At 39.6% G+C, this 13,922-nt stretch overlaps 1 pseudogene; it reads left to right on the top strand.

The window, feature by feature from the left end:
* The first annotated feature begins 1,529 nt into the window (after positions 1–1,529).
* On the top strand, positions 1,530–1,627 carry LOC140854201 (small nucleolar RNA R71; annotated as a pseudogene).
* The last annotated feature ends 12,295 nt before the right edge of the window (positions 1,628–13,922 follow it).

The following is a 13,922-nucleotide window of genomic DNA, read 5'->3' as shown; positions in this document are numbered from 1 at the left end:
CGAGAACCAGAAAATTAACTGAAAAGTAAAACTCATCTACCTTGACCAAGACATCCTCAAGCATTCCACGTGGTTCCTTAATTGATCTGTCAGCTAACTGCAGTGTGACTGATGTGGATTTCAGTTCTCCAAATCCAAAAAGTTCATACACTGAACTAGGTAAAAGATTCACACTTGCCCCTAAATCCAGAAGAGCTTTTTCAATGTGATAATCTCCTATAACACAGAAAATGATGGGGGCTCCTAGGTCCTTAAGCTTTGGAGGAGTGGCATGCTGGAAGACAGAACTAGCCTGTTCAGTGAGACGTACTTTCTTTGGAATTTATGATCTAGATTTATATTTTTGGGTGCACAAATCCTTCAAAAATTTGGCATAAGCAGGGATCTGTTTGATTGCATCTAGAAGGGGAAGATTAATTTGGACTTGCTTAAACAATTCCAACATCTCATCGAGTTTTCCTCCCTTCTTATCTGCAGGAATAGGGGCTTTCAGGGTATCCGAAAATGGGGCTTTAGGCAAGTAAGATGATTCTGGTGCAGTTGGTTCTTTCTCTATTTTTAGGTCCTCCTTGTTCTTGGGTGATTTGGATTCGGTTAGAGATTTAGGGTCGGTCTCATTGGTTTTACTAGTGTGTTCAATGACCTTCCCACTTCTCAGAGTCATGATTGATTTGGCATGTTCAGAAAAAGCTTCTGGGGTATTAGAACTCTCAATCACAAATTGCCCTCTTGGGTTGCTCTCGGGTTGGCTAGGTAATTTTTCTCCTTCCCTCCTACTGAATGCAGTCGCTAGTTGACCTATTTGGGTTTCTAGCTTAGCAATGGATTGTGTGTGAGAGTTAAGGGTCTGAGTGTTGACTTCTAATCGTTCTAGTGCTTTCAAAACTTTTTCCTCAAAAGTTGAGCTGTGATCAGTAGTAGACGGTTGAGAAATATTTTGAAATTGATGGTATGGTCCATGCCTATATGTTGGGTCTTGATATTAAGGTCGAGGTGTGGCAGGATCAACCACTGGTTGTGGTCTCCAGAAAAAATTTGGATGGTTTCTCCAGCCGGAGTTATAAGTGTTCGAATATGGATCATTTCCTGGTTTGCGAGCTTGTTGGACTTGAGCTTGCTGAACCTGCTCGTGCACAAACTCAGAAAATTGAGGTGCGGCTGGGCATTCACTAACAAAATGGTTTGGACTTACACACAATGCACAAACTTCTTGGATTAGGTTAGGTGGAATCGGGGATTGTCCAGTATTTAGAAGACGATTTAATTTTTGGGACAGTTCATCTACCTTATGATGGATATCTATGGCATTTCCTACTTCATATTTTCCACCTCTCTTTGAGTTTAACATGGGTTTATCTCTAATAGAGGCAGACATATGATGTAATGAATTTTCACTTAAAATTTCAAACAGTTGCCATGCCTCATCATCACTTTTCAGCATGAATATCCCACCGCATGATGCATCGACCATTTGTCGATGTCTTTCAGAGAGCCCATCATAAAAATATTGGATTAACTGCCACTTGGGTACAGCATGGTGGGGACATTTTCTAATAAGGTCCTTTAATCTCTCTCATGTTTCATGAAATATTTCTCCATCTAATTGGGAAAAACTAGTTATGACTTTCCTTATTTGATTAGTTTTTCCTATAGAAAAATATTTCTTGAGAAACTCTCCTTGCAACTGGTCCCAGATTGATATAGTCATGGAATCTAAAGTATGTAGCCAGTATTTGGCTTTGTCCTTAAGTGAGAAAGGGAATAATTTTAACCTAAGAGCATCATCGAAGAAGTTATGAATTTTGACAGTTGAACATATCTCAAGAAATTCTTCAAGATGTTTATAAGGGTCCTCATTACTAAGTCCATAAAATGAAGGTAACATTTGGATTATACTGGACTTAATTTCATATTGAGTGGCCTCCACAGTGGGCACTTGAATACAAGGAGAGTAGGTATATGTGGAAGGAGTAAAGTACTCCTTCAGTTGCTTGGGTGGATCATTCTCCTGATTTCGGTCCATATTTTTACGTCTGTTGGCTCTAAAGGTTCTTTCTATTTCTGGATCAAAAGGTTGGATTTCTGATCGTAACGATCTACGGCCAAGCATACACCTTACAATTATACTATAGAGCAAACACAGAATTTTTTTTTTTATAATATATATTTTTATAATAAAGTGAGAAAAGAATGAAGAAAATCTAAAGAGAAGAACCTAAGAATCTTAAATCTATGAAAAGGGAGAAATTAGTTAATGTTTAGATGTTAATTGCAATCAACTTAAACAAGCATAGACTCTCTATCCTAAGGTTAACTTAGATCTGACAGCTCCTAACTTTTAAGACTGCCTTTGAGCACTCCAAGCTCAAGACTGACTAACTGACTTGGCCAGGTAAGCGTAAGATGTGGGAGGTTTCCTGCTCGTTGCTTTCCTTAGACACCAACTGAGTTGGCCAGGTCAGTCAACGGAACCAATTGAAAACCACTTTCTTTAACCACTTGCCTTAGACGCTGAGCAATTAACCAATCCGCACTCGGTTCAACTCTAGGGCTTTCTTATCCTATTGAGCTCGAAATCCTTAGGGGTCAACGTCTAATTAATTTTAGATTAAGGTCTAAGTTATGCAAATGCAAGGTAGTGATTTGTGGGCTAAGGAAGGGTGATCAAATCCCCACCTTATCTGATTAATGGGTTATTGCCCTTAAGATTAATTATGGAGATGAGATGCAAAGAAACACGGTGTCCAATCAAGTTAGAAATTTTTATATTTGAGGTTACGCTATTTTAGTTAAGTGTTATGAAATGTCAGTGGCTTTTTTTTTTCAACCGTGCCAAGGTCTCCGGCAATGGCGCCAAAATTTGATGCGTAGTCATTGATAGCACCAAAAATAACTCTACTCACTACGTAGGTAGGATGAGTCGAGATCGTATCCTCAAGGACCTTGGGCTAAGTTGAGATTGCAAAATAAAAGAAAGAAGCTTTATTTTTGATTTAGAAAATAAATTATCTTAAAATTGATGTTATTAGAAAATAAAGAGCTCAGGAGTTTTGAATTAATTTTGCACTAGCAGAGTTGTATCTCTTTTTTTAATTAAATAGATGCGATTAATCTTAGAAAAAATACCTATCTTTCCTCGGCACGCTCCGTATCCATAGATCACGGCACGTCTCTGAAAAGTACTAGATAAACAACTCTTCTTTTCTTGGCACGCCCCGATCCGTAGATTACGGCGCATCTTCGAAAAGTAAAAGTTGTTCCTAATATTAATCTAACAAGAAAGCATAAATAAAAGCATATGAAAGGGAGCAAATAAAGAACTCATGATGATTTAAATAAAAAGCATAATCTTTATTGCATATAAAGAAATACAAGAAAGTTTAGAACAATGAACCATCTCTATGTCGTTACAAAATTTCTTCTCCACTCCCGAGACTGCTAGCCTAGATGCTCATGAAGTAGTCCCTTCCTATTCTTCTATGCAAGGCTCTAGAAGAATTTCTGGGCTCCCCCTCCAATGAAAGTACAAAAGTCTTTTTATAGGTGTTAGGAGGGAGGAGTTTTACATGATTTTTCGATGTGGGACTAAAGAAAATACAAATCTTTTTTCTCAAAATATTTCTAAATATTAATTTTTTTCCTTTAATAAGCATCTATTCGTCCGCCATCAAAAACTCCCCGCCTGCCGCGCGCCCGCTCACCCGCTCGCGCCCACGCCTGCGCGATGCCGTGCCTGTGCCCGCGCTCGCCCGAGCCGCATCCACCCCGCATCCACGCGCGTCCACTCACGTGCCCAGGAGCATTCCTTTTGTATTCCACGTGAAATATCTTTTTTATATTTTAAAAAGAAATTTTTGTTTCTTCACAATGACATCTATATCCTTTTGGATTTCTTGCATAGTATCTTCATTTTCTATAATACCATATGCATCCTTCTTTTATTTTAATTTTATTTTAAGTCTAAATTTCTTTAAACTTGAGTCTTTTTGATCTATGAATCAGATTCTTTGTATCGGCGATCATCTTTCCTGTAAAACATAAAAAGAAGCATCAAATTCTTAATAAATAAAATAAATTAAATATAATTTTCTACTTTAAATGACTTAAATTAAGTGTTTATCATGCGCTTATATAGTTAGGAAGTGTCAAGACCAGTTTAAAATCTCTCATAAAATTATATTAAGTTGTAATGTCGAAATTTACTTTTAAATCAACAGTCAAATTTTTAAGATCAATTGGTGTCGAGGAAAGTGTGAAAGATGATTTTCTAATTAGATTCGTATGCTAGTCTGGCCAATTCTATTGGTGTCTAGAAAAGCTACGGGAAGCCTCCCACCTACTTACCAAGCCAATTTGGTCTTCTTGAATTTCGAACTTAGATTGATTAGTGATGTAGACACTACAAGGGCCTTCAAACTTGGTTGATAGAGTATGTCAAGATCTTAGTGAGCTTGTTGTGCTATCCACAAGGCTTACTATAGAATTGACATGATGTTGATCAAGTGCATATTAATGCTTATGGTATATTGAATAGTGTTGCTTTGTTGTGCTATCCATAAGGGCAGCATTGTTTAAGTATGCCTATATGGGATTGAAGGGTCAACTTAACTAGAATACTATAGTTTGTTGTGCTATCCATAAAACTATATGTGATCTAGAGGTCAGAATGAAAGATGTTAAGAATTGTAAAGATATAATTGATAAAGAGTTACCTACTCTTGAACTCATGAATACTTGTTGTGCTATCCACAAGGTGTTTGTGAGGAATAGAGATCTCAACTCTACTAAGAAATATTTATATGTTTCTCAATTTTCATATTTGAGTGCTATGAAGTTCAATAAAATAGTGGGAGACACAATTAGATAAAAGTCCTAGACTAGTTGTGAATATCTTTATGAGTTGTCTGCTTATATTGTGTTCTTATCATTGTAAATTAACTGCACTTATGGCATCCTCACTATCCCTTAGAGGTATCTTAGATACTAACAAGTTGACCAGACCTAACTATGTCGACTGGTTAAGGAACTTGAGAATTATTCTAACTCAGGAGAAAGTCTCCTACATTCTGGATACACCTACTCCAGATTCTCTTGGGGAAGATGCTTTCGTGGAGGAAAGGACCACATACAAGATGTGGAAAGATGATAGTGTGACTGTCAAATGTATCATGTTTGCCTCCATGAGTAATGAGCTCCAGAGACAGCATGAGGACATGGACGTTCCCTCTATTCTCCTTAATCTTAAGGAGTTATATGGGGAGCAAAGTCGAATTGCTCGATATGAGATATCAAAGTAGTTGTTTCGTGCCCGTATGACTGCAGGCTCTTCCATGCAAATGCATGTCCTAAAGATGTTGATTTGATCATTCATCTGGGATAGCTTGGTATTGCCATGGATGGTGAACTGAACTAGGATTTGATCCTGCAGTCTCTCTCTGACTCTTTTTCTTAGTTTGTCATTAATTATCATATGAACAAACTGATCATCAGCTTGTCTGAGCTGCTGAATATGTTAAAAATAATAGAGAACCATTTCAAGGGTAAAAAGGCTTAGATTCTTCATGTTGATAAGATCAGCAAGAAGGTGAAGAAGGATTCTAAAAAAAAGCTGAATCCTAAGGCTGGCATCTCCAAAAAGAAAGTGAAGAAGGTCTCTGCCAAAGGTACTTGTTATCACTGTGGCAAAGAGGGCCACTGGAAGAGAAATTGCAAGGAGTATCTTGCAACCGTGAAATCAGCAAATGTTGCTAAAAATTCGTATATAATACAAATTGATTTATCATTAAGTACTTCAATGCCAGATTCTTGGGTATTGGATTTCGCTTGTGGTTCATACCTTTGCAAATCATTGCAGGATCTACAGAAAATAAGGAATCTGAATAAAGATGATTTTGAGCTGTTCGATGCAAGTGGAGAGTTCATTCAAGCTGAAGTCATAAGAATCAGGATTTTGAAGTTACCTTCGAGAAAAATTTTGAAACTCAAGACCTATTATTATATTCCAAATATTATTAAAAATATTATTTCTGTACCATTATTATTGAAACAAGATTTTGAAATAATTGCAAAAAATAATGGTTGTTCTATATATTTTTCTAATGAATATTATGGAAGTACTTTTATTGATAATAGTCTTATGTTTCTTTCACTTAATGATAATGTGCTTCATATTGATAATATAAAGAAAAGAAAGAGAGAGAATGTGAATGTCATATACCTCTGGCCTTGTCGACTTGGCCATATAAATGAGTCAAAGATTAACAAGTTATACAAAGATAATTTTTTTGATCCTTATGATTATGAATCATATGGAACTTGTGAATCTTGTCTCATAAAAAAAATGATCAAGACTCCATTTACTGGATATGGAGATTGGGCTAGTGATATTTTGGACCTTGTACATGCTGATATGTGGGGTCCAATGTCGATTCAAGCCAGAGGTGGATACTCTTACTTCATCACATTTATTGATGATATGTCTAGATTTGGATATGTATATTTAATAAAATACAAATCCAAAGTCTTTGACAAATTTAAAAAGTATCAAAGAATGGTCGAAAAACAAACTGGTAAAAGTATTAAAGCTCTTCGATTGGATCGAGGAGGAGAATATTTGTCTAGTGAGTTTCTCGATTATTTGAAACAAAATGGTATACTCTCTCAATGGACACCTCCTTATACTCCACAATTAAATAAAATTTTGAAAAGGAGGAATCGCACCTTATTACATATGGTGCGGTCCATGATGTATTTCACTGATCTTCTATTATCCTTTTGGGGATACACCCTCGAGGTTGCAGTGTATATTTTAAATAAAGTACCTTCAAAATCTATTTCTAGCACTCTATATGAAATATGGAAAGAAAAAAAATTCAATCTTAAGTATCTTAAGATTTGGGGCTGCCCAGCTTATGTAAAAAATATTGATGGACATAAGCTAGATGCTAGATCAGAAAAATACAGGTTTGTAGATTATCTAAAGGAGAGTATAGGATACTACTTCTATAACCCTACTCAACAAAGGGTGTTTGTTGGTAGGCATGCCATTTTTTTAGAGAAAGAGTTTATCCAAGAAGGAGGCAGTGGGATGTCTGTTGAACTTAAGAAAGTTTAAAACCTACAATCCATCCAGGATTCACCAGATGGTTCTCGACCAGATGTGCCCATTGTTAAGGCACAGCCACTACACACACCTCCTCTTTGAAGGTCGAGTAGAGTGCGTAGTGTACCACTCAGGTATGTATTTGTCATTGAGAATGATAACACAATCCACATGATTGAGAATGATGAGCCTACGACCTACTCGAAAGCTGTCATGAGGAGTGACTCTGATAAGTGGTTCAATGCCATGAAATCTGAAATAAACTCCATGTATGCCAATCAAGTTTGGACGTTGGTTGATGCGCCTGAGGGTGTGACCCCAATAGGCTGCAAATGGGTCTTCAAAAAGTAGATTGGAGCAGATGGTCAAGTAGAGACCTATAAGGTTAGGCTTGTGGCAAAAGGTTTCAGACAAAAACAAGGTGTTGATTATGAAAAAATCTTTTCATCGGTAGTTATGCTCAAGTCTATTTGGATAATGCTTGCTATTGCAGCATACCATGACTATAAGATCTAATAGATAAATGTCAAGACTGCCTTCCTCAATAGAAACCTTGGGAAGATGTCTATATGACTCAACCAGAGGAATTTGTCTTAAGTGGGAGAGCAATTTAGGTATGCAAGCTGAATTGATCCGTATATGGATTAAAGCAAGCATCGAGAAGTTGGAACATCTATTTTGATGAGACAGTCAAATTGTTTGGCTTCATCAAAAATATGGATGAACCTTGTGTGTACAAGAAGAGTAGTGGGAGTGCTATTGTCTTCTTGATCTTGTATGTGGATAACATACTGCTCATTGAGAATGATATCCTGATGTTGCAATCGGTCAAGACTTGGCTATCACAAAAGTTTTTTATGAAAGACTTGGTTGAAGCATCCTATATACTTGGTATAAAGATCTATAGGGATAGATCGAAAAGGATGCTAGGCTTGTCCTAGTCTAGGTACATTGACTTTGTGTTGAAGAGGTTCAACATGAAGGGAAGTAAAAGAGGTTATTTGTCCATAGGTCATGGTATACAATTTTCTAAGAAGATGTCTCCTAAGATACCTGAAGAGAGAAATAGAATGAGTTCTGTTCCTTATGCTTCGGTAGTAGGATTAATAATGTATGCTATGTTATGTATCAGGCCTGATGTGGCTTATGCCTTGGGCATTGTAAGCAGATTTCAGACTGATCCCAGAAAGAATCATTGGAAAGCTGTGAAAAACATACTCAAGTACTTGAGAAGAACTAGTGATATTTTTCTAATATATGGTGGATCTAATTTAAAACTGAAAGATTATATCGATTTTAGTTTTCAATCTGATTCGGATGATAGCAAATCGATATTTGGATATGTATTCACCTTGTATGATGGTGCAGTAAGTTAGAAAAGTTACAAACAACAAACTGTTGCTGACTTGATCACTGAGGCTGAGTATATTGCTGCAAGTGAGGCTGCTAAGGAGACCATTTGGATGAAAAAATTTATCACAGAGTTGGGTGTGGTTCCAGAGATTGAATAATCAGTGCCTCTTTATTGTGATAATATTGGGATAGTTGCTCAAGCCAAAGAACCAAGTCTCATCACAAATCGAAGCACATCCTAAGATGGTTCCACCTCATTCGGGAGATAGTCGAAAGATGCGATGTGATCGTAGAGCGAGTTGACATCTAGAATAATATAGCGGACCCGTTCACTAAGGCCTTGTCAATGCAGTAGTTTGACTGCCACCTTGATAGCATGATTATCAAGTATAGAGGCGATTGGCTTTAGTGCAAGTGAGAGATTGAAAGAATTATGCCTTACAAGTCAATCGCATATGAGATGCGATAGGGTGTTTATTATAATTTATCTAACAAACTCATGTAATTGATATTAATATTATTAATAAAATTGATATTTTTGATTCATTATATGCTGCATCTTATTAATTTTAAGATTATAATGAACCCCATAGGTCTAGATAATGATTTTAGGACCGTAATGAGATCACGTCAGTGAGACGTAAATCCTTGATAGCCCTGATCTAAAGCATTTCTAGTCGTTGGTACATTGAGTTAGGGATCAATGATATCGATAAGACTGGCATGTCCTATGTATGCTCAGAAATGAGGGTGGTTGATCTCACAACCACTTGTGTGGTGACGCTAATACAAGGATATGGGTGCTCATTAGAGAATGAGTTCACTGAATTGACCTACGAGAGAATAATCAGATGAAGTCTTATTTACATGTCAACTAATAATTCTCTAGTGGGAGTTGTGTAAGTGATCCTTTGACTTGAGGTCACCTTGATACCTTGTGTACATGGATCCATATTTTGGTTAACTACCTAACTTGATTCTCTGATCCTTGTATGGGGTGTTCTGGATATGGTGAAGTATGCAAGGAGATTGTGAGTGATCAATAAAGGATCAGTCACTCCTAATAAGGGGAGCGAACATCCCATGTGATCTCATAGGATGGTGATTCTGAAAGTTTCTGGCCAAAGCAGGGTGATAATTAGAAAAGAGTTTCTAATATATCATCAACTAAATCATCACCTTTAGATCGAGATAAATAAAGATAAGTGATTGGGTTTGATATATTTTCATGCCCACAGCCTATTTGGGATGTTGTTTGACTGAAGGATTGAATTACATGAAAACTTACCACTGAAGGATATTTTGATAATTTTTATTAAAATTTTAAATCTTTTGAATAGTCATAATATATTGTTAGACATCAATCTTGACTTATAATTTAATAAAAATTGAAAAAAATTAATTTTAGAATCAATTTGGAAGAGTCCAAGTTGATTGGGACTCTTTGGGTGACCTAATCTCGTCGAACTAGGGTTACGTTGAAAGTTCGGATCCACTACTAGCTAGATTTGGAATCCAATGGGTTACACACTTTAGAATTTGATCTTGATCTAATTTTATTAGGATTTAATATAAATTTTATGGGTTAATTTGATATGCTAGCACATTGTATTAACCCAAGTTCCCAAATTGGTTTGGTTCAAAGTATTTGAGCTAACCTAGACTAGTTGGCTTTGACCTAATGGGATTGGGTCAATTTGGATTGGACCTTTATCCAACTTAGATTAGTTTTAAGTGGAGAAGGATTCCTCTATGTTCACCAAAATTCATGCAAAAATATAATTTCCGCCCACCTCAAATCAGCGTGAGAAATAAAGAGTCCTTCTTAAGGAAGGCTCTTTATTAAACGCGTTGCCTTAGAAGATAAATCAGAAATCTAATGTTTTAATGCCAAAAATTAATATAATTTTTATGGCATATAGAGAAGAAAGATTCCTTCTATTTCAAGTATCTAAATCACCAAAAATTTACTTAATGTATTTAGTTGGTGCATGGGAAGTTGGAGCGCCAAAAGTTGGTGCCCCTTCATCCCATGTAACGTCCCCTGGTCCCTTATTTATAAGGGATGCTTCAGATGGATTCTGGCTAAGATTTTTGGGTGATCTAGAGAGAAGTGACATGGAAATCATGCAAAAAAATTTAAGGAAAAAAAGAGGAGAATTTGAGTGGCAAAAGTTGCTATAAGGGTGGTGAGATTTTCAGCAAGTGTTGCTAGAGTGCTCTAGGATTTGATTTTTCCATATGTTGGAGCTAAAAATTAAATCCTAGGATACATGACATCTGAAGAGTTTCTTCTTGGTGTCATTTTAGTGATAAGATCAAAAGTATATGGGCTTTGGTGCGATCATGATGCAAGTTAGAAGCTGATAGTGTTCTTGAGAAGATAAGGTTGCGGCTGCGCACCGGTTGGAAAGGACCTTGGCCAACTTCTGTCTGGATCACCATTGGAGGACTTCTACCTTGGGATCTTGTGGAGAACACCAATATGCCACTTTTTTATGTTGGTTAAAGTATAATATTCTATCTCTTTGCATACTTGAATTTACTTTGATCGTGTTCGGCAAGGTGATTCTAGGATTTTGGGTTCGACTCGATAGTTTTATTTGATAAAGCTATTGATTTAAGTATTTTAAAAAATTTTAAAAATTATTTTTCATTGTGTGGTCGAAACCCAACAAGTAGGTGGGAGGCTCTCCGTAGCTTTTCTAGACACCAACAGAGTTGGCTAGGCCAGCATATGGACCTAATTAAAAAATTATCATTCACACTTTTCTCGACACCAATTGATTTTAAGAATTCAACTTTTGATTAAAAAGTGTATCCCAATATTACAACTTAATATAATTAAATGAAGAACTTTGAACTGGTCTCGGCACAACCTAACTATAAGCGTATAAAATATACACTACAAATTATGTAAATTTACATGCTTCAACTATTCATAATAGCAATCACATTATCATGCCAAAAAAAAAATATATAAGGGTGCAATCGAAGTCATAAGATATGACTAACAAATACATATAATATAACAAACCCTAATCTAATTAGGCATGCATAACACCCTTATATCCAATACATTGATTTAAGCATCATGCAACCATGATAATAAAATTTTAAATTATCATAAATTTATAGTTTAATAATTAAAATTTAGAATCATGGTTCACTAAAAGTCAAAAATAATTTTTTGAGTTTGAAGAATCGATGCTGTTGGGTATAAAATACCCTCAGTCGAAGTTCTCAACAGGATTGACCCTCCCAGGACTCCTCCAGCTTTCGACCGTAGATGGTATCTCTCTGGACTTCTCCAACAGTCGGATTCCCACAGTGCTGACTGAATTCCCCCGACAGACGAACTCCCACTACACCACTCGAGCTCCTTCAACATGAGTTCCCCCAGTTATCTATTAAGCTGCCCTAAGTGCTCACTAAGCTCCGCCGCCAGCTAACTTTCTACGAATATCAGCTATTCTCCGAATCCCTTCCAGACTTCTTCCAGCCAGGTTCAACTCCAATTCGAACTACCCCGAACTTCGCCAACGGCTGAACTTCTCCAACGGTAGATTCCTACAACTACCAGATTTTAGCCCGGGCTCCTACGGGAGCCAGATCTCGTCTCCAGCTCTAGCTGCGGGAAGACTCCGCCCGGACTCCTACGGGAGCCGGGCCTCATTCCCAATTCCGGCAACACGCGGACTTCGCCCGGACTCCTACGGGAGCCGGGCTCTACCCACGACCCCGACTGCTGGTAAACTTCGTCCGGACTCCTAAGGGAGCCGGACTTCACCCCTGATTTTGATTGCAGGTGGACTTCGCCCGGGCTCCTATGGGAGCCAGACCTCGTCTCTAGCTCCAGCTGCGGAAAGACTCCGCCTGGACTCCTACAGGAGCCGGGCTCCACCTACGACCCCGATTGCTGGTAAACTTCGTCCGGACTCCTAAGGGAGCCGGACTTCACCCCTGACTTTGATTGCAGGTAGACTCAGTCCGGACTCCTACGGGAGCCGGATCTCATCCCCGACCTCGACTGCGGAGAGGCTTCGCCCGGACTCCTACGGAAGCCGGGCTCCATCCTTGACCCCGATTGCTGGTAAACTTCGTCCGGACTCCTAAGGGAGCCGGACTTCACCCCTGACTTTGATTGCAGATAGACTCAGCCCGGACTCCTACGGGAGCCGTGCCTCATTCTCAATTTCGGCCATACGCGGACTTCGCCCAGACTCCTACGGGAGCCAGGTTCCACCCACGACCCCGACTACTGGTAAACTTCGTCCGAACTCCTAAGGGAGTCGAACTTCACCCCTGATTTTGATTGCAGGTGGACTTCGCCCCGGCTCCTATGGGAGCCAGACCTCGTCTCTAGCTCCAGCTATGGGAAGACTCCGCCCGAACTCCTACGGGAGCCGGGCTCCACCCACGACCCTGATTGCTGGTAAACTTCGTCCGGACTCCTAAGGGAGCCGGACTTCACCCTTGACTTTGATTGCAGGTAGACTCAGCTCGGACTCCAACGGGAGCCGGATCTCATCCCCGACCTCGACTGCGGAGAGGCTTCGCCCGGACTCCTATGGGAGTCGGGCTCCATCCTTGACCCCGTTTGCTGGTAAACTTCATCCGAACTCCTAAGGGAGCCGGACTTCACCCCTGACTTTGATTGCAGGTGGACTTCGCCCAGGCTCCTACGGGAGCCAGATCTCGCCTCCAGCTTCGACTGCGGGAAGACTCCATTCGGACTCCCACGAGAGTCGGACTCCGGGCTCCTCTAGAATGGGTAGCTAACCACCTCTCCCCACCAGACACTCCAATCGAGCTTCGGCCGACCGGCCTGCACTCCCTGGCGTGGCCGTAGTAACGGCCACGACTCTGCTCCACTTCCTGCGATGGATTCCACGTGGCTCCATTACTCCCTAGCCAACCGCTATGATGCCCACGATCTTGCTCCACTTCCTGTGATGGATGCCGCGCGATTCTTCCATCCTCTGGCAAGTCGCGACAACGGACGCCGCTCCACTCCCCACGACAGACTCCACGTGGCATATCCCGGTGATAGCCACGATTCCACTCCACTACTCTCCGCAACAAACTCCTCCTGACTCTGGGCGGCCCACTGCCAGACGGTTACAGATATCGCTATCAGTATGTTGCCCCCTCCACCTATAAAAGGGGGGACCCCAGATACGTTATTCTCTAAGCTCTCATTGTTACCTAGAAACTCTGCTAAAATTTCTGTTCGAGCACTCCATTCTTGTTGAGGCAGAGAACTGACTTGAGCATCGGAGGGTCTTGCTGGAGCAACCCCACCTCCGGTTTAGACTTCTTTTGCAGGTCCCGACGGCGACCGTGACCCCCACAACTCCAGCTTCTCCGACGTAGGCGGATTTTTGCACCAACAGGATTGGCGCTAGAGGAAGGGCTTGTGTCTTCACAGTACCCTTGTTCTTAAAGGAGCGCTCAACGGGACCAC

The sequence above is a fragment of the Elaeis guineensis genome, chromosome 15 (assembly GCF_000442705.2).
Source record: "Elaeis guineensis isolate ETL-2024a chromosome 15, EG11, whole genome shotgun sequence".
Lineage (NCBI taxonomy): Eukaryota > Viridiplantae > Streptophyta > Magnoliopsida > Arecales > Arecaceae > Elaeis > Elaeis guineensis.
Note: the sequence above shows the minus strand (reverse complement) of the source record. Positions and strands in the feature narration are given on the sequence as shown.